The sequence below is a fragment of the Cervus canadensis genome, chromosome X, assembly GCF_019320065.1.
Source record: "Cervus canadensis isolate Bull #8, Minnesota chromosome X, ASM1932006v1, whole genome shotgun sequence".
NCBI classification, from domain to species: domain Eukaryota; kingdom Metazoa; phylum Chordata; class Mammalia; order Artiodactyla; family Cervidae; genus Cervus; species Cervus canadensis.
This window is the reverse complement of record NC_057419.1, coordinates 14,783,417-14,807,499: the sequence shown is the minus strand read 5'-3', so window position 1 is coordinate 14,807,499 and position 24,083 is coordinate 14,783,417. Positions and strand designations below refer to the sequence as shown.

The 24,083-nt window shown below is 40.5% G+C and overlaps 1 protein-coding gene and 1 pseudogene across 2 annotated transcripts in view; both read right to left on the bottom strand.

Moving 5' to 3' along the window:
* ARHGAP6 (Rho GTPase activating protein 6) overlaps positions 1–24,083 on the bottom strand; it is a 488,293-nt gene that overhangs the window by 455,720 nt on the left and 8,490 nt on the right. The gene's annotated exons all lie outside the window — the stretch shown is intronic.
* LOC122434624 lies at positions 8,053–24,024 on the bottom strand (annotated as a pseudogene).

Here is a 24,083-nt window from a genome sequence, read left to right as displayed (position 1 = left end):
CATGCAGGTCAGGAAGCAACAGTTAGAACTGGACATGGAACAACAGACTGGTTCCAAATAGGAAAAGGAGTACGTCAAGGCTGTATATTGTCACCCTGCTTATTTAACTTATATGCAGAGTACATCGTGAGAAACGCTGGGCTGGCAGAAGCACAAGCTGGGACCAAGATTGCTGGGAGAAATATCAATAATCTCAGATATGCAGATGACACCACCCTTATGGCAGAGAGTGAAGAGGAACTAAAAAGCCTCTTGATGAAGGTTTACCCCCCAGAGGACTACAATTTACAGTTCGTGCTATCTGGGAAGAAATGTTAGCACCTTCGTCAGAGAGAGAAGTAACCACGCTGTTTTTTATGCTCCTCTGCATGCTAAGTTGCTTCAGTTATGCTTGACTGTCTGCAACCCTATGGACTGTAGCCCACCAGGCTCTTCTGTCCATGGGGATTCTCCAGGCAAGAATACTGGAGTGGGTTGCCACACCCTCCTCCAGGGGATCTTTCCGACCCAGGAACTTATCTCTTATTTCTCCCACATTGGCAAGTGGGTTCTTTACCACTAGGGCCATCTGGGAAGCCCAACACACTTTTACAACAGGTTGCTGTTGCTCTTCAGTCGCTAAGTCATGTCCAACTCTTTGCAACCCCATGGACTGCAGCACACCAGGCTTCCCTGTCCTTCACCATCTCCCGGAGTTTGCTCAAACTCATGTCCATTGAGTCAGTGATGCTATCCAATCATCTTATCCTCTGTCACTCTCTTTTCCTTCTGCCATCAATCTTTCCCAACACCAGAGTATTTTCCAATGAGTCAGCTCTTCACATCAGGTGGCCAAAGAAAGTACTGATGCTTCAGTTTCAGCATCAGTCCTTTTAATGAATATTCGGGGTTGATTTCCTTTAGGACGGACTGGTTTGATCTCCTTGCAGTCCAAGGGACTCCAAGAGTCTTCTCCAGCACCACATTTTGAAAGCATCAATTCTTCAGCACTCAGCCTTCTTTATGGTCCAACTCTCACATCCATACATAACTACTGGAAAAACCATAGCTTCGACTATATGGACCTTTACTACTATAGTATTCTGGCCTGGAGAATTGAATGGACTATATAGTCCATGGGATCGTAAAGAGTGGGACATGACTGAGTGACTTTCACTTTCACTTCACTTTAAATAGATTTTAAAAAAACAAGAACATACTGTATAACACAGGGAACTATATTCAATATCTTATAAAAACCTATACTAGAAAAGAAACTGAAAAAGAAGATATATATATACACACGTATATGTATAATTGAATCACTTTGCTGTATACCTGAAACTAATGCATTATAAATCAACTATACTTCTATAAAATTTTTTTATAATTATTGCTTAACTTATACAAGTAATACATGCTTGAGATGAGTGAAAATAAAAAAATGCAAAAACGAGATTTCAATTCATCTGGAGAGATAATTTAATATTTTGATGTATTTCCTTCTGAATTATCTTTTTATACACACTCACTTCAAAATTCCAAGTAACTTAATATATAGAGTGCACTGATTACTGAATTGGGCCTTGCAATGTGGCAGAAATTTCCATTAATAGGCAGAGTCTATGCCCCTATTCTTTGAATTTGGGTTGGCCTTGTGGCTCGAACAATAGTAGACAATTGATGGTATACAGTTTGCAGGCTATGCCTCAAGAGACTTTGGAGCATCTTCTCCCTGTCTTACAACCCTGTCTCTGCCGTGAGAGTCTGCTGGAGAATGAGAGACAATGTGGACCCAAGATGAAGTCTCTTTTGCCAATATGCTACATAACCACATATACATAAGCAGCACAGCAGATATCAACCAAGTTCTGCCCACATTAACAGAAGTACTCCATCAACCTACAGAAGAAGGGACAAAAATAAATGTTCCATGGTACACAAAGCCAAGTTTTGTGGTTGTTTGTTAAACAGTTTATTCTAACCATAGATAACTGGTGCAGTATATAATTCTTGTCTAAGTTCTGAGAAGCTGACTCCAGCTCATCAGAAATGGAGTTGAAAAGATATTGGGCACCTGAGGATTATGGAGAGGCTGAGAACCAAGTTTTCCAGAACAATTTCCAAAAGGTTTTCAGGATAGCATAGAGCTGACCTAATAATTAAACTGCATTTGATCCTCCTCCAACTCCAGATGCTATAGTTTATGTTCCTTCCAAAATCTCAACCTTGCAGCAACCACACTATCACCAGACAGATGCCACTCTCACCAGAAACAACCTTTCTGACACTGCTGCCTCCCAAAGCTACAAGTTTCTGCTTCCACTGGTGCAAGAAAATGGATGCTTTCATTATGCTCTTACCTAGAGAAACATAGGGAGCATTTTACCTTATAAAAATATTAAAAATAGGCAAAGGACTTGAACAGATACTTCACTGAAGTGGATATAAGAAGGGCCAATATGCACATGAAAAGATGTTAAACATTGTTCATTCTTAGAGAAATGCAAATCAAAACCATGGTGAGATACCACATGTACCCATATTAGAATGGATAAAAATGGAATCCACCAACACCACCAAATGCTGACAAGGATGCAGAAAATCTAGAACTCTCACACACTGCTGGTAGGAACACAAAATGGTACAACCATCCTGGGAGATAGTCTGACAGTTTCTCAGAAAGTTAAACACATATTCACCATATGATTCAGCAATCCCCATCGTGGAATTTATCCTGGAGAAATGAAAACTCGTGTTCACACAGAAATCTTTACACAGATGTTTATAGTAGTTCTAGTCATAATCACCCCAAACTGGAAACCAGCCAAATACTATTTCCCAGGTTAATAGATAAACTATGGTATATCTATACCATGAAATTTACTCCTCAGCAACCAAAAGGTACAAACAATTGATAATGGGTGACAACTATAGGAAGAATCTATATGACATGTATTTTATCTTTAAAAATTTTTTTTTATATTTTGTCTTACTTGTAACAGGGACTATATAACAGGGAATCAAATGATGATATTAGTGCTTAAAGAAGAAGAAAATATGGATTGAAATGAGAAAAATTTCATTCAGGAAGCTAGTTAGAAGGACTAGCATGAGAGATGAGGGTCAGTGCCAGGATGGACAGAGAGAAAAAGATAAATTTGACCACTGTGTAGAAAGAAGGATAAGTCTTCCCTTATATGGGGACATATGAATACAGAATATAAAAGAGAAGGAACAGTCAAAAATATTTTCAAGGTTCTAAGGCTACAAAAATGGTTATCATGGAATAAAATAGGAAAGTTTAGAGAAAAAGCTGGTTGTGATATGTTTATTCATTTAGTTACTATTCCTTTTCGGGGAGAAAAGATCACTAATTATTTGAACATTTAGAGTTTGAAGTGAGATGGAACCTATAAGGAGAACTATCCTATAGGCAAAAGGAAATATGGGAGTAGGATTCAACTAAGTAAGGAAATAATAATTTGCATCTCTAAAGGACAGAAGTGAGAGCTGAAACTAAGACACAATATTAACAAGTGGACAAAATCATGAGAAAACCCATTTCTTCCATTTGAGTGAAATCTTATTTGACAAACATGAATATCCAATTTAATCTACAAATTTCTACCAGGAAAGCACATTACAAACATCTGTTTTAGTATTGCTCAGTTTTAAAGAAACCTTATGTTAGATTTACCTTGTAAAAGATACTTAATTAGTCAGTATCACAGAAAATAATGGCATCAACTTTTGTTAACCAAGAGAAATATTTTAAGTTAAAATCAAGCTGAAGATTTTAACAAGATCAGTATATTCAAGGAATGCAGTATAAACCAGGTGTATTCCATATTTCTCTGCAAAGCACCTCGCAAATTCATACTTTGCTCTTTGGAGATATTAATGTAATTGCTGAGGACGTTGGCCAATGGTATTTTTTTCTAATGGTATTTATTATAAAACAATCTTGGCAAGTGAAAGAAAACAGCACACACTGCTAATATTTTAGTAGAATTATGTGTTTATTCTAGCACTGTTAACAAGAGAAAAGTAAGCACTGGACAAGTACAGAGGAATGCTGCTGATGTAAATGAATATTTATTCAAAGTTCAGCTCTTCCAACCCCCTCTGATAGGGGAATGACAAAGAGCATTTTGATCTTGGATTTCTCCCAGTCTCACACGCCAACAAATGCCGCACCCAAAGAAATGCTTGTTGATGGCCCAGGGAGGCAATAAAGGCAGACAAAGCAGTACCCTATGAGAGAGTCTCTGATGTGATGGAGAAGGGTGGGAAAATCCAGATTAGAGAGAAAGCATATGGCTGAAGGGCCAATCATGTACGTTGGTTGCTAGTGCTGTCACTGTTAGGATGTGGCTTTCTTTAGCCCCTTAGCCAAAGTCTATACCCTCAGTATTTCATCTGCTCAACAACCATATGACCATGCTACCATACAGGCAGGACGGGAGGATGTGGCTGATCAGTTCAAAAGTATCACTCTTAACAGACATATTATATTTTACTAATGTAGATGAACAGTGACCCTTGGTGTTCAAATGATGTTGCATGTATTCTTCCCATCACCCCACTTGAATCATCAGAAAACATCAGACAAAGCAAAACTGAGGAACATTCTACAAAATACCTGGGTGGCACTTTTTTAATGTGGAAAGATCATGCAAGAGTGCTTGGAAGAAAGTAAGTCGTGCTAACTTAATGGGATCTGGAACTGAAAAAGAACATTAACGTGAAAAACAGTGAAATCCACACTACTACTAATATATATAAAAGAGATAACCAACAAGGGCCTGCTGTATATCACAAGGAACTCTACTCAATATTCTGTATTAACCTACTGCAGAATCTGAAAGAATGAATCTGAAAAAGAAAGTATATACACATATATACATACATATGTATAACGGAATCACTGTGCTGTACACCCGAAACCAATACAACGTTGTAAATTAACTACACTCTGATGGTGGCTCAGAGAGTAAAGGATCTGCCAACAATGCAGGAGACCCAGGTGCAATCCCTGGGCTGGAAAGAGATCCCCTGGAGAAGGGAATGGCTACCCACTCCAGTATTCTTGCCTGGAGAATTTCACAGACAGAGAAGCCTGGCGGGTTATAGTCCATGGAGTTGAAAAGAGTCAGACACAATTCAGCGACTAACACACTAATAAGTAAAAAAAATTTAAGCAAAAAAAAGTTTTTTGTAATAAGTACACACACTGATAATATTTTAGCAGGTATTGCCAAATTACTCTATGAAATTTGATACCTATTTATAAGTTGTTTTTTTGTTGTTGTTGTTTTTTTTTGCCAAGTTGCTAACTGGCAAAACTGAGAACTGATCACTTTTACCTTTGCCACTTTTACTGGTGAAAAATATGAACCCATTAGATTGACAGGTACATACTACTACATGTGAGTATAAAAGATGACCAGTAGGAATGTACTGTATAGCACAGGGGACTCTATCCAGTGCTCTGTAATGATCTAATGGGAAAAGAATCTAAAAATGAGTGGATATATATGTATAACTGATTCACTTTGCTATATAGCAGAAACTAACACAACATTGTAAATAAACTATACTCCAATTAAAAATTAATTAAAATAAAAATGACCTCATTAATATTTTAACTGCATTTCTTTAACCAAACAAATGTAAAATAATTTTAGTTAACAAAAGAAAATAGTGAAATCCAAGTAAGTTCTGTATTTCTTTTTTTTTTTCCATTTATGTTTATTAGTTGGAGGCTAATTACTTTACAATATTGTAGTGGTTTTTGCCATACATTGACATGAATCAGTCATGGATTTACATGTATTCCGCATCCCGATCCCCCCTCCCACCTCCCTCTCCACCCGATCCCTCTGGGTCATCCCAGTGCACCAGCCCCGAGCACTTGTCTCATGCATCCAACCTGGGCTGGTGATCTGTTTCACCATAGATAATATACATGTTTCGATGCTGTTCTCTCCAAACATCCCACCCTCACCTTCTCCCACAGAGTCCAAAAGTCTGTTCTGTATTTCTCTTAAAAGTACCTCAGTTAGCATTTCCAAGATTACTTTGGTAACAAGCATGTCAACAAGGTGTATTTCTTAGTTTTCATAAATGCACCATGGTTATATAAGAAATTAATGTTAGGGGAAGCTGGGTAAAGGTATATGGGAGCCCTCTGAACTATCTGTGCTGCTGCTGCTGCTAAGTCACTTCAGTTGTGTCCGACTCTGTGCGACCCCATAGACGGCAGCCCACCAGGCTCCCCCGTCCCTAGGATTCTCCAGGCAAGAACACTGGAGTGGGTTGCCATTTCCTTCTCCAATGCATGAAAGTGAAAAGTGAAAGTGAAGTCGCTCAGTCGTGTCCTACTCTTAGCGACCCCATGGACTGCAGCCTACCAGGCTCCTCCATCCGTGGGATTCTCCAGGCAAGAGTACTGGAGTGGGGTGCCATTGCCTTCTCCAACTATCTGTGCTACTCTCCTGTAAATCTTAAATTATTTCAGGAATTCCTTGCTGGTCCAGTGGTTAGGACTCAATGCTTTCACTGCCAGGGTCCAAATTTGATCCCTAGTAGGGTAACTAAGATCCCGTAAGACACGAGGCGGGGGTCACGTCAAAAAAAATTTTTTTTTTCAAAATTAAAAGTTAAAAAGATAGTGTGTATTTATTGTTTGTCCTGGTTTTTGTTTTTTTTTTTTTTCAATCTTCAAGGATGCTTGGGTAAGAAATTAACTCATATGCAAAACAATTTAAGAATTCATGACCTACCTTCCAACTGTATCACACGATTTTTAGTTTCTGGATGCTGCCCTGCTTACTAATTCTTTCATACCTCTGCTCATTCTGTTTCTTCTACTTGCCTTCCTCCCCATCTCTGTTGCCAGACACATTCCTTATTTGAAGACTGACCTCAAATATTATCTCCTTATTCCTTATTTGAGGAATGACCTCAAATATCATCTCCTTTGGCTTCCTCAGGCAGACTTTGACTTTCCCTCTTATCCATTCTTAGAGCATCATCTAGAAACCTCTGTTTTATCTCATGTGATAAAGTTCTGAATATAGCCTATATGAAGTGCTGGTTATAAGTCAGAGATCTAAAAACAGGCTATCTGGATTCAAATCCTGACCCAATCTCCTACCAGCTGTGTAACTTAGAGAAAATTACTTAATTCTGTGTCTAAACTTCCTTGTCTAGATAATTGGGCTAATAAAAACATCTCATGCAATTGATATGAGAACTCAATGAAGTCATGCAAATAGAGTAATTCAGAGTTTGACTCAAGTAAGCACTCAATAATTGTTAGCCATTATTATTGTTATTACATGTCCCTCTAGATTGAGAACATTGGGAACAAGGACCACATGTTATTTTCTTTTCCGGGTAGAATTCTCAGAGCCGGATTTAAATCCTCCCTTTGCCATTTTTTGGCTTCAAACTTCCTAGGATTACTTTGAGGATTTAGTGATCCATCGCTTTTTTTTTAATGCCAAAATTTCTCAAATGGAGGTCTGCACACAGGCAAGTCTTACTGTGAAAACTAAGACATGAGAAGCTCCCCCACTGCCTCTGCCCTCCAGAGTGGGGAGAGGAGGGAGGAGGCCTTAGGGGCAGAGGACAAGAGGGGGAATCCAGCCGTAGGAAGGGGAGGGTCCAGGTTGGATGGTGTGAATCGACGTTTTAAGAAAAAAAAATAACAATCTATTCACACCCAGGGGCCAAGGAAGGGAAGAGGAGAGGGACTGCTCTGGTTCTATTCACAAGGGACACAGGATGGGAGGGAGGTTGAAGGAAGTGGAGACCTGGGTGAAGGGAGTGGGCTGAGGGGTAGAAAGTCCCCATGCCCACCCCCCATCCTCTCTCCTTCCTTCTATTCCCTCCCGGCGGTGGGGAGAGGAACTCATTACCTCTGCCCTCTAGTCTAGGTGCCCAGTCAGGGCAGGAGCTTAGTGGGCTATGGCCCCCATTCCCAGCCCCCTTGGGGTTCCCAGATGGAAGGGGTAGTTGGTGGCGCCCTCAGGAAGAGTTAGTGAGAAGAGCTGTGGCATCAGTCAACTGCCAAGTCCAGGCCGGTCTGAGGTTCACCTCAAGTTTGTGAGGATGGGGTGAGGAAAGAAGTGCCTGCTGGGGTCCTCAAGTGAGAAGAGATGAGAACAGTGTTGAGAGATGGTTGGACAGTGAGTTGGACAGGACTGAAATTGAAGAAAGAAGTGGGCAGTTGCTGGGGAGCTGGGTTCCAGGACCTCACAGATCATCAAAGAAGCTTTGGGCACAGGCTTCCAGTGTGAGCAGGCTAGAGTGGGGTACAATGGCCCCAGGGGCCATTCGATTTGAATATCTTTGTCCAGGGGTAAGCTTTAATCTGGGGAAACTGGAACTCTGTGTAGCTGGGATTCATCTCTCAAATCGCTTCCCAGGTTGGTGTTCCCAGCACCTTGATGCTCTCTACCAGCTGGTCCACCCCACTGTCCCCAGGGAAGATGGGCTAGCCTAGGAGGAGCTCAGGCAGTACACAGCCAGCTGACCACACACACAGCGATGAATGAGCTTCCCTGTGGCTCAGCTGGTAAAGAATCTGCCTGCAATGCAGGAGACCTGGGTTCCATCCCTGGGTTGGGAAGATCCCCTGGAGAAGGGAAAGGCTATCCACTCCAGTATTCTGACCTGGAGAATTCCATGGACTGTATAGTCCATGGGAGTTGCAAAGAGTTGGACACAATTGAGTGACTTTCACTTTCAGTGGTTCTGAAGATCAGCTCTGGGGCCCGGTAGTATTGAGAACAGATGTGTGAGACACTGGGCTCCCCTCAGACCAACTGCTTTGCAGTGCCAAAATCACAGAGCTGGAGGACAGGGGTGACAGGATCCACCAGCATGTTCTGGGGCTTGATGTATGGGTGGCATACACCCTGAGCGTGGATGTAGGCCAAGCTCTGGAAGAGCTGGTACATGTATACCTTGACATAAAGAGAGAGAGAAGTTGCTCAGTCTTGTCCGACTCTTTTTGACCCCATGAACTGTAGCCCACCAGGCTCCTCCATCCATGGGATTTTCCAGGCAAGAATACTGGAGTGGGATGCCCTTTCCTTCTCCAGGGGATCTTCCCAACCCAGGGATTGAACCCAGGTCTCCCACATTGTAGGCAGACGCTTTACCATCTGAGCCACCAAGGAAGTTTATACCTTGACATAGATGATAGCAATGGTCAACTTGGCCTTGGTAAAATGGCAGACCATCTGGTACACTGTCTCAGACACATATTCCAGCACCAGATTTAGGTAAAACTCAATCTTTCTTCATGGAAAACATGGGTAAACAGTGACAGACTTAATTTTCTTGGGCTCCAAAATCACTGAGGATGGTGACTGTAGCCAAGAAATTAAAAGATGCTTGTTCCTTGGAAGAAAAGCTATGACAAAGCTAGATAACATATTAAAAAGCAGAGACCACTTTGCCAACAAAGGTCTGTACGGTCAAAGCTATGGATGGCATCACCGATTCAATGGACATGAGTTTGAACAAACTCCGAGAGATGGTGAAGGGCAGGGAAGCCTGGTGTGCTGTAGTCCATGAGGTCACAAAGAGTCAGACATGACTGAGCGACTGAACAACAATGGTTTTCCCAATAGTCATGTACAGATGTGAGAGTTGGACCATAAAGAAGGCTGAGTGACCAAGAACTGATGCTTTCAAACTGTGCTGGTGGAGAAGAGTCCCTTGGGCAGTAAGGAGGTCAAACTAGTCAATCCTAAAGGAAATCAACTCTGAATATTCATTGGAAGGACTGATGCTGAAGCTCCAATACTTTGGTCACCTGTGGTGGAGAGCCAACTCACCGGAAAAGATCTTGAAGCTGGGAAAGACTGAGGGCAGGAGAAGGGCGTGACAGAGGATGAGATCATTGGATGGCATCACTAAATCAATGGACATGAGTTTGAGCAAACTCCAGGAGATAGTGAAGGCCAGGGAAGCCTGGCATGCTTCCATGTAGTCCATGGGGTCACAAAGAGTCGGACATGACTTAGCAACTGAACAACATCTTTCTTCTCCCTTTTGAAATAGAAAAAGCATCTCAGCCTTGCAATATTGCAGTGATCTAGCTTACACATAATCTGCAGCTCTCAGTTCTTGAACCTCTTGTCCTGGAGAAACTTCTTGATGGCCACGAGTTCCCTGGTGTCTGTCAGCCATGCCTGGTACACGACCCCAAATGAGCCACTACCAATCACTTTGATGTCTGTGTAAGCCACTTCCTGGGAGCACTCTGGGCCTTGGCCTAGAGTGGCTACCACTGTGGTCACCTTCCCACTGCCACTGCATTGTGGCAGCCATGTGTCCCTAGGTGTGCCTCAGAAGTGTAGTCACTGCCACTCCGTCAGTGAGTTGTGTAGGCCTGATGCACTCTGGGAAACGGAGTCAAGTCACTCACTTAGTTTATTGGCTGGATGCCTGATCCATTCCTTTTCAAAGCATGTAGTAGGATAACGAGCTCAAGGCAAGAATTCAAAAATATTAGTTGTAACAATTATCATTTTGGGTTTTTTTCCCATTTATTTAACAATTATCATTTTGATAAAGCCAGAGTTCAACACTTAAGATATGCTGAATAGTTTGATGAATGAGTTAAATGGTAAGAATGATTGATAATACTCCAGTAGCTGATATTGATTATCAACTAATGATAACAAAAATTAAATTTCTTCATTTGCCACCTCATGCCTCTAAGCTTTAGAAAGCCTGTTCTAACCCAAGATACTTGTTTGTGTTCCTCTGTGTTTTATTAACATCCAGTCATTTGGAAGGATCTCAATGGAGTATACTGAAAAGTTCTAAGAAAAAGTAGCTTTGCACAATGATACTTTAATAGCCAGTTGGGGGTTAAGGGGTATCACAGCTGCAGTTACTGCCAACTAAAGAATATGTGGAAATTCCCTAAGAGCAGCAGATAAATCAATATAATAACTCTTACCTAAAGAACAACTATATCTTCTGCAATTAGCAGGCAGCTTCTTTACCACTAGCGTGACCTGGGAAATTTGTTTTGTAGATGGGTTCATTTGTGTCATATTTTAGATTCCACATATGATATCACACAGTATTTGTCTTTCTCCTTCTGGCTTGCTTAGTATGGTAATCTCTAGTTGCACCCATGTTGCTGCAAATGGCATTGTTTTGTTCTTTTTGTGGCTGAGAATTTTCCATTATATATTTGTACCATGTCTTCTTTATCCATTCATCCGTTAATGGACATTTAGGTTGTTTCTATGTCTTGGCTATTGTGAATACTTGCCTGGGAAATTCTAGGGGCAGAGGAGCCTGGCAGACTATAGTCCGTAGGGTCCCAAAGAGTCATAGGCGACTGAAGCAACTTAGCACATCAAACAGACTCAGACATAAAGGACAGGCTGGTGGTTGCCAATCAGGGGGAGGGAGGTGGGGGGGATGGAGTGGGAGGCTGGGGTTAGCAGATGTAAGCTTTTATATACAGAATGGATAAACAACAAGGTCCTACTGTATAGCATGGAGAACAATATGCAATATCCTGTGATAAACCACCATGAAAAAGAGTATGAAAAAGAATATATAATATATATCTTATGTACATAATTATATATATAACTGAATCACTTTGCTGTACAGCAGAAATTAACACATTGCAAATCAACTGTACTTCAATAAAAATATATTGATTGAAAAAAGAAATAATCCCAGGAATGCAAGGATTCTTCAATATCCGCAAATCAATCAATGTAATACACCACATTAACAAATTGAAAGATAAAAACCATATGATTATCTCAATAGATGCAGAGAAAGCCTTTGACAAAATTCAACACTCATTTATGATTAAAACTCTCCAAAAAGCAGGAATAGAAGGAACATACCTCAACATAATAAAAGCTATATATGACAAACCCACAGCAAGCATCACCCTCAATGGTGAAAAATTGAAAGCATTTCCCCTGAAATCAGGAACAAGACAAGGGTGCCCACTCTCACCACTACTGTTCAACATAGTGTTGGAAGTTTTGGCCACAGCAATCAGAGCAGAAAAAGAAGTAAAAGGAATCCAGATAGGAAAAGAAGAAGTGAAACTCTCACTGTTTGCAGATGACATGATCCTCTATATAGAAAACCCTAAAGACTCTACCAGAAAATTACTAGAGCTAATCAATGAATATAGTAAAGTTGCAGGATATAAAATTAACACACAGAAATCCCTTGCATTCCTATAGACTAACAATGAAAAAACAGAAAGAGAAATTAAGGAAACAATACCATTCACCATTGCAACAAAAAGAATAAAATACTTAGGAGTATATCTACCTAAAGAAACAAAAGACCTATACATAGAAAACTATAAAACACTGATGAAAGAAATCAAAGAGGACACAAACAGATGGAGAAACATACCGTGTTCATGGATTGGAAGAATCAATATTGTCAAAATGGCTATTCTACCCAAAACAATCTATAGATTCAACGCAATCCCTATCAAGCTACCAACGGTATTTTTCACAGAACTAGACCAAATCATTTCACAATTTGTATGGAAATACAAAAAACCTCGAATAGCCAAAGTAATCTTGAGAAAGAAGAATGGAACTGGAGGAATCAACCTGCCTGACTTCAGACTCTACTACAAAGCCACAGTCATCAAGACAGTATGGTACTGGCACAAAGACAGAAATATAGATCAATGGAACAGAATAGAAAGCCCAGAGATAAATCCACGAACCTATGGACACCTTATCTTTGACAAAGGAGGCAAGGATATACAATGGAAAAAAGACAACCTCTTTAACAAGTGGTGCTGGGAAAACTGGTCAACCACTTGTAAAAGAATGAAACTAGAACACTTTCTAACACCATACACAAAAATAAACTCAAAATGGATTAAAGATCTAAATGTAAGACCAGAAACTATAAAACTCCTAGAGGAGAACATAGGCAAAACACTCTCCGACATAAATCACAGCAAGATCCTCTATGACCCACCTCCCAGAATATTGGAAATAAAAGCAAAACTAAACAAATGGGACCTAATGAAACTTAAAAGCTTTTGCACTACAAAGGAAACTATAAGTAAGGTGAAAAGACAGCCCTCAGATTGGGAGAAAATAATAGCAAATAAAGAAACAGACAAAGGATTAATCTCAAAAATATACAAGCAACTCCTGCAGCTCAATTCCAGAAAAATAAATGACCCAATCAAAAAATGGGCCAAAGAACTAAACAGACATTTCTCCAAAGAAGACATACAGATGGCTAACAAACACATGAAAAGATGCTCAACATCACTCATTATCAGAGAAATGCAAATCAAAACCACAATGAGGTACCATTACACGCCAGTCAGGATGGCTGCTATCCAAAAGTCTACAAGCAATAAATGCTGGAGAGGCTGTGGAGAAAAGGGAACCCTCTTACACTGTTGGTGGGAATGCAAACTAGTACAGCCACTATGGAGAACAGTGTGGAGATTTCTTAAAAAACTGGAAATAGAACTGCCATATGACCCAGCAATCCCACTTCTGGGCATACACACTGAGGAAACCAGATCTGAAAGAGACACGTGCACCCCAATGTTCATCGCAGCACTGTTTATAATAGCCAGGACATGGAAGCAACCTAGATGCCCATCAGCAGATGAATGGATAAGGAAGCTGTGGTACATATACACCATGGAATATTACTCAGCCGTTAAAAAGAATTCATTTGAATCAGTCCTAATGAGATGGATGAAACTGGAGCCCATTATACAGAGTGAAGTAAGCCAGAAAGATAAAGAACATTACAGCATACTAACACATATATATGGAATTTAGAAAGGTGGTAACGATAACCCTATATGCAAAACAGAAAAAGAGACACAGAAATACAGAACAGACTTTTGAACTCTGTGGGAGAATGTGAGGGTGGGATATTTCAAAAGAACAGCATGTATACTATCTATGGTGAAACAGATCACCAGCCCAGGTGGGATGCATGAGACAAGTGCTCCGGCCTGGTGCACTGGGAAGACCCAGAGGAATCGGGGGGAGAGGGAGGTGGGAGGGGGGATCGGGATGGGGAATAAGTGTAAATCTATGGCTGATTCATATCAATGTATGACAAAACCCACTGAAATGTTGTGAAGTAATTAGCCTCCAACTAATAAAAAAATTAAAAAATAAAAAAATAAAAAAAAAAGAAATAAAAATAAAATCATTAATAAAAAAAAGAAAGAAAGAACAACTACCACAGGGTTGGATGTATAGTCTTAACTTCTTTGCCCCAACTCTGCATAAGAAAGGGTGTATTTTGCCATTTACTCGTGGGTATATGTATATGAAAGTTGACAGGAAATAAATAGCACTCTTTTTGATATAATTTTAATTACTGTACACAAATCTTAAAACCTAATATGTAGAGGAAAAACTTCACTGTAACATAGTTGCCTCGGGTACTGCATATTTTCTTAAGACTTTAAAAAGCCAAAAATAGTATTGTTGCCTCTTTTCCTCTGAAAGCATTATAAAATCCATGCTCACTGCCTATAACAGCATTTAGGAATGAAACAGATGGAGTAATAAACAACAGACACAGCTGTATGACACCTCATGGCCCATGGGGCCTAAGTGCATTCACCAACTGATTTCACAACCTCCTGCAAAGAGAATACAGCTGTACTCCCTTTGAAGGTGAAGAAACTGAAACTTGTACCTTGTAAGTAATGGCTCTGGGATTTGACCCCAGGTTTACACACCTCCAAAGTCTATGATTATACTGTCCTTCAGTTAAATAAGATTGTGGTTGACATTCTACTTGCTGCTCCCCATGAGCCTGTGCTAAAATTTTTTAATTTGGCTAGGACTGTGCTGGGAAGTTAGTTCTGTTCAAGCTCACACTGAAGTTCGTGCTCCTAGTGATTCATCTCTAGTGAACACTCGGTCGTGTGCAAGAGGTTACAAGGTTCAACCAATTCAGGATAGAAACCAATGGAATGACTTCCCTGGCAGTGCAGTGGTTAAGACTTTGCATTCCAGTGCAGAGGGATGTGAGTTTGATCCCTGGTCAGGGAGCTAAGTCCCCTCCTACCTTGCAGCCAAAAAATCAAAACGTAAAACAGAAGCAATATTGTAACAAATTCAGCTATATATGCTGTCTACAAGAGACCCATCTCAAAACAAGGGACACATACAGACCAAAAGTGAAGGGCTGGAAAAAAATATTTCACACAAACGGAGACCAAAAGACTTTTTAAAGAAAGATACCAAACCAATGGAGACATTCTCCATCTCCCCATATTTTAGCTTGAAACAAATCCAAGAAGGCCACAAGTGATTTTTGCTTCTCCCATCAACAGGTGGAATCTATTTCCCTTGCCCTTGAATCTGGGCGGGCCCTGTGACTCATGCTGACCAAATACCATGAGATTACCATGCAGTGAGGAAGCCCTAGCTATCCTCTCGGGGAGAGGGGCCACATGGAGGATCACCAGTGCACCAGACATATAAGTGTAGACATTCTGAACTTTCCAGGCATCCCAGACACCAGCTAAAAGCAGCCAAATGAGTGAGTTCAGCTGATGCCTTGTAGAGCAGAACTGCCCAGCTGAGCTGTGATCATTTAATTCCTGACCCACAGAGTCATGCCACTAAGTTGGGGGATTGTCTGTTATACTGAAATAGATAACAGAAACACAGGTAGATGATTCTGAGAGGCATGGTCCTGCTGGAATCGTGGTCATTCTTTGTCCACAGATGTGAATTTTATGACACAAATTTATAATGGCATTTCATTTTTTCTTCATCATTCCTGCTTCCCGGGATCACCTCCCAAAGAAACTGCATTCACCCAGGTCCTTTCTTTGGTGGAACTCAAAACTAAGACACAGAACTTGTGCCCTTCCCACAATTTTTTTCATGAAGTTTTAAAAGTTTTGATTTTTATGAAAACGATTTATCCATGTTCCAATTATATATGGCAACATCTAACCAATCATTTTTATTTCTAAAGCAAGGTGTTATCATGAACTTAAAGCTGTATGAATAATTACATACAGAATACAATCAGAAAAATTACACTAAAACTCTAAAACTCTGCAGAAGTCATTCCAAATAAAAGAAAAAAAAATTAATTTTTCTGCCTGGTAAAAAGTTTGCATGTGCTGTGCTGTGCTGTGCTTAGTCACTCAGCCATGTCCGACTTCTTGCGACCCCATGGACTGTAGCCCGCCAGACTCCTCTGTCCATGTGGATTCTCCAGGCAAGAATACTGGAGTGGGTTTCCATACCCTCCTCCAGGGGATCTTCCCAACCCAGGGATCAAACTGGGGTCTCCTGCATTGCCAGCAGATTTTTACCAGCTGAGTTACCAGGGAAGCCTAAAAATATTGCATGGTGGTGGTGGTTTAGTTGCTCAGTCGTGTCCGACTCTTGCAACCCCATGGACTGTAGCCCACCAGGCTCCTCTGTCCAGGGGATTCTCCAGGCAAGAATACTGGAGTGGGTTGCCATTTCCTTCTCCAGGGGATCTTCCCCACCCAGGGATTGAACCTGGGTCTCCTGCCTTGCAGGCAGATTCTTTACTGACTGAGCTACGAGGGAAGCCCAAAATATTGCATAGAAACTTTTAATTAATAACTCAAAAGGAATCTTTGTAAGTATGCTAAGTTAATTTTCTTCTTGACCATTCAACTTTCTTACTCTGAACTCTGAAAGTAAAAGTTCTTACTTTGAACTTTTAAAAAATAACTTTACTTTTTAAAATGATTTTAGATTTCAGTGAACATTTACATAAGTTAGATCTTCCATATCTTTATATAAATTAAAAACGATACCTTATGGAATCAGTAAAATACATTATTTAAACATTTCCTACAAAAGGGATATTTCTAGATGAGGAAAGACAAACTAGACAATGGTGACATATTGACTCTTCTGCATCCAGCTCCCATCCCTCTCCCCTGGGGAAAAATGAAACTCTGAATAATACTGCAAAGAGAAATAAACTATTTCACTTTCTAAAAAAAATCTTGTCACTCTGAATAACCTTTTTCAGTTAAAAGAACCCTGAACAAGAACCTAAATATCTGATCGTTTGCATAGCACTTTTTACTGATCTTCAAAAGGGCAGCTCAGTGGCAAAGTTATTTCCAATTTAATCATAAATTATAAGATTAAAATGTTGTCATTGCAGCAGAGCGACAATATATCTGCTGAGTTCATGACTCTGAGCTTCTGAAGTTAGCCTGGGATTCATATCACACTCCATGACATTCAAGTCTGCTTACTATTTCCATATCACCTTTCACGTTTATTTTATTGGTGTTTTGACAAACACGTTCTGACCACACCATTTTTGACAATATATTTCCATTAGAAGCCAGATTCAACATGCCTCTTTGGGGGCTTGCTGAAAGACCCAGAGCCACCCTCTGTGATACAATATGAAAATTGCACCTGTCTTTGAGTTGTCTTATAAATCATCAAAGGAAGAAATCTGACTCACTGGGTTAGCAGCAAGAACCTAGAGACAGAAAGTTCTAATCCTGGATTTCCTTAAGTTGTTTGCCAGATACCTTCGGGTCAATAGTTTAATTTTCATGTAAATAATTCTTCAATTCTGGTTTGATATATCCATGATTTTTCTCTGTCAAAGAGAAAATATGACCAAACTTTGTGCTGATGCTCAGAATGAAAGCTAACCTATACTTCCTTACTGACAATAATAATACAATATTTGTGATAATCTGTGTGAGAGGAGAGGCAGAATTCATTTGTAGCATGATAAAAGTCCTAGGGAGGCTTGTTTTGAACACAATTCCAGGAAGAATTAACCATGTCTATGATAATCTAAAGGCAGAACTCTGAAGGTCTCCGTTGGGGCAGGGCCAGTGCTGGGCATAAACTGGAGATTTCATAGATAGGATTTAAGCATCACAGGGATGTCTCGACTGGATAGAAAACCTTTAAGGACTCTTCCATCCCAACATTCTGTTTTGTTCACAGAATGCCGAAGTCAGTCTAGAAATGTTAATGGGAGTTATGGTTAGATTTTGAGCAAAAAAAGCATCTGAGTGTAGATGGCATTGTTTCAACTTAGTGATGCTGCCTTGTTACCCTTGGGAAGATGTTGATGAGATTAGCCATAAACAATAGTCAGCTTGAGATCACATGATAGTGGTAGCATGAGGAAGTGAGAACATCATGCTTCAAATGAGAAAGTACATGGCATTTGCCAGCTAGAGAACCAGGACTGAATTGGGAGCTATCCAGTTTCCAACATGCTAAGTATTCTCCAAACAAAAAGTGTCTGATGCAATGAAGTTACTGGGACTAGCGTGTGGGAATGAAGGTTACCCCCTGGCTTGCTGGCATATCTTGTGTTACACCAAATCCACAATGCAAGTCCGGCAAATTCCTGTGTTCCAAGTCACTAGTCCAAATCCCTGGGGTGACAGCCTCCAATGCCTATCATGAAAAGTATACCTTACTTAACAACTTCAAGATAAATTTTCAGTTACCTTCTGCTGTTGTCCAACTCAGTCAGGTCTATTCATTCATTTGATCACCTAAGCCCTCTTTGAGTGCCTTGGTGGAAAAGGTTCCTGGAACACACTGTAGGTGCAGAATAAATATTTTCAACTAATACTCTAATTCAAGCCCTATTTTTGTTGCTTCCTAACTGTGTGACCTGGACACATCTTCCATTTTATGTAACCTTGCTCTACTAACCATCTTTTATTACTTCCTATGTGCTGGGCACTTTCCAAGTAATCAGATCATGAGGTCCTCACAAAAACTCTTTGAGGTAGGCACTTTAATTAACCCCATTTGACAGACGATGAAACTGAAGCAGAAAGATGCTTTGTAATTTGTTCAAGGTCACAGAGCACAGCTGAGATTTGAATCTAGGTGGTGTGGATCAGAGTCCAGCTCTAACCCAGTCACTTCATTTCTTCTCCAACTAAGTCTGGCTGCCTCTTAATTGGAGCCTCAGTGTCCTTATCTGCAAAACGAAGGTGGACTCTATCACCCCACATAGTTGTTGTAATAATAATAATAATAAACTGCTGAGCATTCTACAAACACTATTAATAATTGTTATTTCACTTATTATTATCATCACCTATGCTGGTGGCTCAGTGATAAAGAATCTGCCTGCCAATGCAGGAGATGCGGGTTTAATCCCTGGGTTGGGAAGATCCCCCGGAGAAGGAAATGGCAACCCATCACAGTATTCTTACCCAGGAAATCTTATGAACAGAAGATCCTGGAGGGCTACAATCCACAGGGTCACAAAAAGAGTAGGACATGACTCAGCAACTAAACAACACCAACAATCTGAAGCAAACAACTGAAATAAGTGGGCAAGGAATCAATAGGAAGTTCCATTATAAGCACAATGCTACTTTGCTCAAAAGCCAGAAAATCTGGTGGTCTGGTTCAGGATTTCCATAAACCAAATTATTAACTATAGCAGAAGCCTTGTTAGAATAAACCCAGAGGCAATGTGGCTACTGTCACCTAAGGTTTATCTTTCCCATTCCCCATCCACCTTTGGGTCTCAGCTTGCCTAAGTGTTGCTCAACCCCCAAGAGGTGAAATTATTGGCAATGCAAGCTGAGAACTGATCTGATGCTTATTCACACTTCAGCTTCTGTGCATGCGTGCTCAGTTGCTCAGTCGTGTCCAACTTTTTGCGACCCCACGGACTGTAGCCCACCAGGCTCTTCTGTTCATGGGATTATCCAGGCAAGAATACTGGAGTGGGTTGCCATTTCCTCCTCTAGAGGATTTTCCTGACCTAGGGATCAAATTGGCATCTCCTGCATCTTCTGCATTGGCAGGTATCTTCTTCTACCACTGAGCCACCTGGGAAGCCCTTCAGCTCCTATGGGTAGTAATAATTCACCCGTTTCCACAAGTGTCTAGGTATACCAAAGGAAAACCATGTTATTTATCTTGATCCATGGGGTCACCCAACTCAATTCATTTCCAGTTCAGCCTTCTCCTCTTGGGTCCATCGGCACAAGACTTGTTGGGTAGTTTGTCAATTTGCTTTTAGCTCTAACGACTCCTACAAATCTGTGGCTATTTAATAGCTCTGGTGTGATATGGCCAGGCAATTTGTCAAGATTGTAAGTACATTTTAAAGTCTCTGCCTATTCTGAAAAACAATCTTTTTAATAGCTTCTCTGCACTTGCTTCCAAAGCATACTAATCAGGACACAGAATTTCCACAGTAACCAGTCTCAGAAAATCCCAGGTTGGCTGTTGACTCCTCCATTGAATCTGTTAGAGCTGTTACCACCTCCTTGCTGCATCCTCAAGGACAGCATTTAATACACATTATGCTTGGGTCTGCTACATAACGCTCTTCATTCATGTTTATGTTTTACTGAAAAGATGATGTAGCAACAATAGTGATATATTTTCTCTAAAAGTCATCAACAGTGTTCTTTTTTTAATTGATATTGAAGTTTGCATACCATAAAATTTACCCTTTTAAAATGTACAATTCAGAAGTTTGTAGTCTATTCCCTAGGCTGTGCAAACATCACCTCTATCAAGGTCCAGAATGTTTTCATCCCTCCAAAAAGGAACCAGGTATCCATTAGCAGTCACTTCTCATCACTCCCTACTGCCAGCTTCTGGCAACCATTAACCTATTCTCTATCTCTAGAGATTTGCCTAGTCTAGACATTTCATATGAATAGAATCACACAATATATGGTCCTTTAACTAGCTTTTTTCACTTAGTGTAATGTTTTCAAGGTTTATCCATGTTGTAGCAAGTATTAGTACTCTAGGCCTTCTTATTGCTGAATAATCTTGCATTGCATAAATATACCATGTTTTGTTTGCCCATTCATCTGTTGATAGATATTTGATTGTTTCTACCATTTTGGTCATGATGAGTAATGCTGCTATGAACATTCATTCACTTACAATCTTTGTGTACACATGTATTTTCAGTTCTCTTGAGTAGATACCTAAAGGTAGAATTTCTGGGTAATACGGTCAATGTTTAACTTTTTGAGAAACTGCCAGAGTATTTTCAAAGCTGCTGCACCATTTTACATTCTCACCAGCAGTGTATTAGAGTTTCAATTTCTCCACATCCTTGTCAACACCTGATATTATCTTTTTTATTATAGCCATATATATGACTATATTGCCATATGAATTAGTATATCATTGTGGTTCTGATGTGTATTTCCCTAATAGCCAATGAAAACATCATTCTTTACTAGCTAACACAGTACCTAATTCCATTTCCACATATTCCTTTCCATTTTTGCCACGTTGGAACATAGTTGCAGTTAAAATCTCAGTCTCTTTATCATAAGCAATGGCCCAAAGAGGATGAAGTAAAATTTAGACTAATACATCAAGCCTCAAAGGTGTGTCTCAGGATTTGAAGAATCACTGTCAGAACACAGATTCCCTCAGTCATTGAACAGATTCTGATATGAAACTCTGTCCCCTATGCAGGCTTAAAAAAATTACAATCTAGCTATGGAAAGCTGAGCTCACATTTGTATAAATCATGAATTTGTATTTCTTTGGAGGTGACATCTGGTTAAGTCATAAAGTATGATGGAGTTTTCTCAGATATGGGACCAGGCAATCAAAAGCAGAATGAGGAGAAAAAAAAATCCCTGCAGAGACCTTTACATTAAATCATAAAATCCTGAGCTGTATCATGAAGCTCAAGGCCCAGCCAGACTCATGCTTCTCCATCTTCCTACTCCTCTAGGTGCTTCCAGTTGGATTTCTCTAAGTTCTTGAAGCATACTATGACCTTCTTAATTACACACCATTCTATCTTTTCCCTTCTTTTTTGTTTGGCAAAAGCCTGCTTATCTACTGGTTTCAGGTGAGACATCCCAGACCTCCCTAGTACTTGTATCAGCTTCCTATGGCTGCTGTAACAAATTATCACAAATGCCACGGCTTAAAACAACACTTATTTATTCTCTTACAGTTCTGGAGATCAGAAGTCTCACCGGGCTAGGAGAAGGATGTTGGCAGAGCCGCTGTCATTGTGTAGACTCTAGGGACAATCTGTTCCCTTGCCTTTCCCAGCTTGTAGAGGCTGCCGCATTCTTTGGGTCATGGCTTCCCTCTCCATTTTCAAAGCCAGCAGTGTAGCATCTTTGAAATCAACCTGTGTATGTGTCTGTCTGTCTGTCTCTGTCTCTTTCTACATCTGTCTGTCTGTCTCTCTCTGGCTGATTCTGTCCTCATAATCTTCTTCTCTAACTCTGACTTTCCTGTCTCCTTCTTATAAGGATCCTTGTGATTACATTAGACTCACCCAGATAATCCAGTATCATCTCCCCATCTCAAGATACTTAACTTAATCACATCTGCAAAGTCTCTTTTGCCATATAAGGTAACATATCCGTGGGTTCTAGGAATTAGGACATCCTGGGGGTGGGCATTATTGTGTCCACCACAGTCCTGCTGTCATAATGCCATCGCATTCTGAGGAAGTGCAGCAATTTATTTATTGGAAATGATTGCTCTCACAAAGGTGTAAGCACCTTGTAGGGCCATGCCTGTTTACTCCACAAACTTCCAGTGTTTAGGGCCCAGCCGGCACTTGACAAACAATGTAATGACGACCTGGCTAACTGGCTAGTTTGCTTTTGTTGGATGAAAATTCCTAGGGAAAGGGGAGGAGGTCAGCTAAGATTATAGTGTAAAAGGCTTTGAAATGACTGGCTAAGCAGTTTGGATTTCATTCTGTACACACTAAGTCCCAGCAAAGGTTTTTATTCAGGCAGTTAATGTGATTACAATCATTTCTTTGGAATAGAAGGCCCATAAGCCAGATGGGAAGAGGGGAAAACTGAAGGCAGGGTGACCAAGCAGGAGGTCACAGAAAATGAGGACCCAAACTAGGCAGCGGCAATGAGAAGGAACAGCTGGAGAGAGATGTAAGAACTTGGATACATTCCTCTTCAAATCCTTTCGAGCATGGAGCAAATGAGAAATAAACACAACAGGATTTGATAACTTATTGGAGACGACAGGAGGGGAAAAAAAGAAGGGGAAAACTGAAGACATTTCTGGCCTGGTAAAACTAAACTGGCCTAAGAATGGTGACACCAACCAAGAATAAGGAATACGGAAAATGAAGTGTGCTCAGAGAAAAGGGGATTGATTTGTTCCACTTCAGACATGTAGACCAGGAGGAGTCCAATGGGCATCATGAGCAGATGTCTTGCAAGAAATTGGAATAGATGTTAGATGCTCAAGCACACAGAATTATGAGTGTCCCCGAGAGGGATAATGGCTGAAGTCACAAAAGTGAATGAGATCATCAAGGCAGAATGATCTGAAGGAAAAACACAGAACTGTGGGGATGTGTGGATGACAAGTGCAGAAACAGAAGAGCAGGAAGAGACATTACAGACTGAGAATCAGGCAGTGGGGAGGGGAGTGGGACTCTTCTGTGCATCGTGGGGAGGGGAGGAGGAGGCAGTAGTGGAGTAGAGGAGTAGTGGGGGTGGGCAGATCAGTGCTGGCACTTCTGCCCAGAAGTTCAGCCAAATGAGGTCTAAGAAAGTCATGGGATTTGGGCAACTTTGAGGAAATTGTTTCCTTAAGTAATGGGGCTAGAAAAAAAGGACTGCCAGAGTTGTAGATTTTCATGGTTGCTTACTTTTTCCAAAAGTTTTGCAGTTCGTATTGAGAGTCAAGGAGGATTTCAGGGTGGTTCTGCCCTCAACTTGTCTGAGTTTGAACTTAACTCTTTCAATCCCTGTCTTTAACTGGAAAGTAAGGAGGCTGCGACTAGATGCTACCTAAGGTCCTTTCAGAGTCTAAAATATGCTCTTGCCAATTGTCAAATTCCAAAATCCCGGTGAAAGTTCAGTTCAATCTCAGAAGAACTTGTCTTAATATTATCCTCTATTCAAGTTAAAAATTACCTTAGAAAGGAAATGAATTCTAACAGAGAAATAATCCAAGAGAAAGCACACGAAAAGTGAATATTTTCGCAAGTTATAAATTCTTACGGCATTATGCTGATTTCAGACATCAGTTCAGTTCAATTCAGTCTCTCAGTCAGGTCTGACTCTT